This window comes from Lichenostomus cassidix, unplaced genomic scaffold (genome assembly GCF_008360975.1).
Source record: "Lichenostomus cassidix isolate B80296 unplaced genomic scaffold, HeHo_3.0 HiC_scaffold_91, whole genome shotgun sequence".
Classification (NCBI taxonomy): Eukaryota; Metazoa; Chordata; class Aves; order Passeriformes; family Meliphagidae; genus Lichenostomus; species Lichenostomus cassidix.
The window spans coordinates 1-4,461 of NW_028148049.1; the positions used below are offsets into that span (position 1 = coordinate 1).

The window sequence follows — 4,461 nt, forward strand, 5'->3', positions numbered from 1 at the left end:
CGCGCTGTGCCCGCGCTGTGCCTCTCTCTGGCTCGTGTCGCTTGTCCCCGCCAAGTCCTGCCCGCGCCGGGGCCGTTGCGCTGAGGCGTTGCTGCCACAGTCTGCGAGCGGCGATCGACATGGACGAGTCCCCTCTGCCCCCCGGGCTCAGCCCCCGCACCTTCCCCGCCAAGCTGTGGCACCTGGTGAACAGCCCCCGCGTCCGCTCCGTGCGCTGGGACAGCCTGGCCCGGGGGCTGCTCATCGACCGCTCGCTCTTCGAGCGGGAGCTGCTCAGCCCGGCCGGCGCCCAGGGGCCTGCCCCGCACACCTTCCGAGCCACGCGCTTCGCCAGCTTCGTGCGACAGCTGTATCGCTACGGCTTTCGCAAGCTGCAGGGCGATGCCGGCGCCTGGCTCCACTACAGCAACCCCAGGTTTCGCCGGGACCGCCCCCAGCTCCTGCTGCGCGTCAAGCGGCGGAGGGAGGTCAAGAAGCGGCGGCGCCAAGCGGCTGCCGGGCCGGGCGGCTTCAGGCGCCCTCCGTGCAGCTTCCACCTGCTGCACAGGGAGCGGCCGCTGCCGGCCGGCCCCGCCGGGCATCTCCCCAGCGCCGGTGAGAGCACGGGGCTGGGAGCTGCGGGCTTTGGCCGAGGGTGGCGCGGGCTTTGGCCGTGGGCGCTGCCCGTGCTGGGGCTGCTCAGCGCAGCTGCCCGGCTGGCCCAGGGGCTGTCTGTCCTTGGGCAAGGCAGCAGTGCCGTGCCGTGCCGTGCCGTGCCGTGCCGTGCCGTGCCGTGCCGTGCCGTGCTCCCCGGGCTGCCGGGGGCTGCGGGACAGTCCCGCCGGGGCTGCGCTCACAGCAGCCTGGCCCGCTCGGCCTGCAGCTGGCCCAGCCCCGCGCCGTGGCTGCCGCTGCTCCTTGCCCGGCCACGGGCACGCTTGGCGAGCTCTCCGTGAGTGCGTGTGAGTGCCGAGGGCTCGGTCGTGCTCAGGGCCAGCTGGAGGGAGCCTTGTATCACTTTGGAGCTGAGGGGGAAACCCCTGGCAGTTGGGGTTCTGGCAGTTGGGATTCTGGCAGCTGCCTCCTGCCAAGGAATTGCACAGGGACAGTTTTCTGAGACGATTGAACGAATAGGGGAGAGCTAAATAGACCAGGAATTGGTTGTTTGAAACCCACAGAATATATTTGGTTGCTGTTCTTGCTCACCCTTCTTGGAAGGATCTTAGCTTTTCCCTGGTGGAAGTACAGTTGCTGCCAAAGGAAACATAGCTGAGGAGCAATACTGACCCAGTCTTCCCTTTGCTTCCTTTCTTCCTTCCTCTTCTCCTGCTGCACAGCTGCCTCGTGGCAGCATCTCAGTGCTGCCTCGCCTGAGAGTTCCGAGCTGCCTCCAGGCCCTTCCAGGACAAGTCCAGCAGCAACAGCCTGCAGCTCCCCATGGCATGGATGTGAGGAAGAGGAATTACCGATATGGCATCCTGACGTGGTTCTTCGGAAACTGAGGGAGATCAGGAGATCAGTGTCTGAAAGGAATCAGGTAACTCCATTGGATGTCGACGAAAGGAGGTGGACTGATAGCTTTGAATGTTGTTGTATGGCTGACAAGGAAAGGCTTCTTGAAATGAATTTATTTAATTAACATTTAGTTATTTAATTATTCTGGGTGAAGCAAAATTTCTAAAAGAAGAGAGAATGAAAAAGTCACCCCCCTTTAGTGAACATGTAGGGTGTGAGCCTGTGTTTGCCAAGTTTGGGTGCTCATTTACCTGGGAAGAATCCCTAGTGCAAGGGCATCGTTCATGGTGATGATTTTTAGGTTCTAAGAGACTTTGATGTAAAATAACAGACGAGTGTTTGGAGAATTGCCCCTGGAGGCAAAGTCTCCCGAGCAGGGAGGGGCATGCGAGAGGAGCCTGTGTTACAGCACCAGCTGTGGGCTGTGCCTCCTTTTGGCTGGAAGGCCAAGGCAGAGCCAGGGCTGGGCTGCAGCTGCTGCTGCTGTGTGAGCCCTGCCGTGCGTGTAGGCGCTGCCAGAGCCGTGTGAGGGGATGTGCTGCAGCTGCAGCTTTCTTGTGCTCTCAGCAGCCTCCAGTCAAGTGTGTATCTGGGAAATCCTCAACTGGGCAAACTGGCCAGTCTTGCTCTCTGGGTTCCGGAGCTCAGGCACCTTCCTCTTGGGCATCTCTGTGCCAAGAGATGTGTGTTCCCATCCACTCCTGGCAAAGCTGCAGCCTGGATGAGGCTGTTATCTCAGGGCAGTGGAGGGAGGAGCACATTCCTGTGCCAGGAGCTGGCAGGACTGGTTCCTTAGTGCCCACCTCATGTGTTCAGTGTCGGCCTCACGTTCAACCTTGTCAGCTTTGACAGCTTTTGGATGTGTTTGAGAAGTCAATCTTCTCCACTGTTGAAGGCATTTGGGAGCCAGACTTCCTGGGTGGGAAGAAGGGATGAAGTGTGTGAGCCATGGAGTTGTTGAACCAGGTGGTTTGTGTAATTGGCAAGAACGGTTTATTTCTTTGTCTTTTTCCTTCAAGGAGAGCACTGGTGTCACCCCAGAGTCTTCAGGAGGGGAGCCTGAGAACAAGGATCCAGCAGAGAGAGCTTTGCCTGGCACCGTGAGCCATGGGAACAGTTCCCTGGAGCCCGAGGAGCTTGGTAAGGAGAGAGCCCAGCTTGGTTGAGAGAGGTCTGAGATGGCTGCTGTGAGCCTGCCTCTGGCAGGAAGGGAGATCAGAGGAGTTGAGTTCTTGTCTGCAGGCTTGGTGCTTCCTGGTGCCTTGAGCTCAAACAGGGCACTGGCACAGACTCCCCGATGGAGCCCTGCCCTTCACGCTTCTCTGGAGGCACTGACCCTGAGTCCTGGGGTGTGGCAAGAGAGCAGAGAATAAAGCTGACCTTCTGGCACTTGTGTCACCAAGCTGGCTGTCCCAATTTGGTTCATAACTCAGCTGACAGCACCTTTCCGCTTCAGCCATTTCAGTGAGGACTGAGGGCTCTCTGTCAGCACAGAGAAAGAACAAGGCTGAGCTTCTTTGTGTGAGCTGGGACTGTGTGTGTTTCAAGCTCTCCTTGGTGCCTTTTGCACTGCGAGTGCTGAGACTCTTTTGGGATACTTCAATACTTTACACAGATTGGGAAACTTGGAAGGATCCCTGTTCTTTAAAGTGTAGGCTTCAAATGCCCAAGTTAGTCTGCCTTTCAGGCCATATTTAACCATACCTGATAGAAGTACAGTTGCTCCTAAAGGGAAATGTGCACAAGAGCCAAGATTGACTCAGTGTTCCCTTTGCTTCCCAGACACTCATGTCCTATCCACCTCTCCAGAAGGGCTGCCCTGTGTGGGAGGAAGAGACAGAGACAGAGCTGATGAACATCAGGCAGGTGTAATGTCTCTATCTGTAATAACAGCTATAGATGTATATAATTTCTATTTATATGTTTTCATAGTAGTAATTGTAGATCTGTATAGATAAATTTTGATATGTAGTTGTAGATGTATATAGTTTCTGTTTTATATATGTAGGCATAGAAGTGCATAGTTTCATTTATACATATGTAGTTACATTTTGATATATATAGTTCTAGTTATTAATGGGTATAGTTATATTTATAATTCAGGGGTATATGGAGGTTTAGGTACATAGATTGCTATTGGTATAAATATAGGCTGCTTTTTAACCACTTTCTCTGCTTTGCTTCCTCTCTCACCCCTTGCTGTCCCCCTGTGCCCCCTCTGTCCCCTCTTCCCATGCTGGGTCCGAGCTGGCAGCCGGGCCGGGCGGAGCAGCAGTTGGAGCCCCAGGTGTCCCTGCAGCGGTGGGAGCAGCTGGTGTCCCCCGAGGAGCTGCTGAAGGATGGTGAGACTGAGGGGCTGAGGGGGCTGAGGAGAGGTGACACTGAAGGGATGGAAATGTTGAGGTCGTGGTGGGGCTGAGGGGTGTGGGAGAGCAGAGGGGATGGTGGGGATGGAGGGAACTGGGAGAGCAGGGGGGAGCTGTGGGGCTGAGGTGTGTGGAGGAGCTGATGGGGATGGTGGGGACTGAGGGGACAGGGAAGTGGTACAGTCTGAACTGGGTCTGGGTGTAAGGGGACAGGGTGGGTTTAAAGGGACTGAGTGGGGTGAGAGGACTGTGGGGGTCTGAAGAGCCTGGGAGGCTGCAGGTTTGCTGAGGGGATGGCAGGGCTGAGGGGATGGAGGGAGCCAGCAGGGAGCTCAGAGGGGTCCAGGACTGCTGCTCTGCCAGGCCTTGGAACCAATTTCAGAGCCTCCACTTTTGCCACAGCTGCCCTGAAAGTCCTCGAGAACATCGGAGAGTGACAAGAGCCATCAGTGAGAAGCTGAAGGGCACCAGCAAGAGCAGTGAACAAGGAGCTGCCGCTGCTGCCACCCGAGAGCCTGGGTGAGGCCACAGGGCCGCTGAGGCAGGCTGGGCTGAGGGTGGCGCGGGCTTTGGCCGTGGGCACTGCCCGTGCTGGGGCTGC

The 4,461-nt window shown here is 57.1% G+C and overlaps 1 long non-coding RNA gene and 1 pseudogene across 1 annotated transcript; both read left to right on the forward strand.

Annotated features, from left to right (window-relative positions):
* The first annotated feature begins 37 nt into the window (after window positions 1–37).
* Window positions 38–422, forward strand: LOC146420236 (heat shock factor protein 5 pseudogene; annotated as a pseudogene).
* Window positions 423–493: 71 nt separating this feature from the next.
* On the forward strand, window positions 494–3,833 carry LOC146420237 (uncharacterized). Its single transcript, XR_014849235.1, has 4 exons — window positions 494–594; window positions 1,317–1,516; window positions 2,514–2,634; window positions 3,277–3,833. It is a non-coding gene; the product is annotated as an uncharacterized LOC146420237 (long non-coding RNA).
* Window positions 3,834–4,461: the final 628 nt, after the last annotated feature.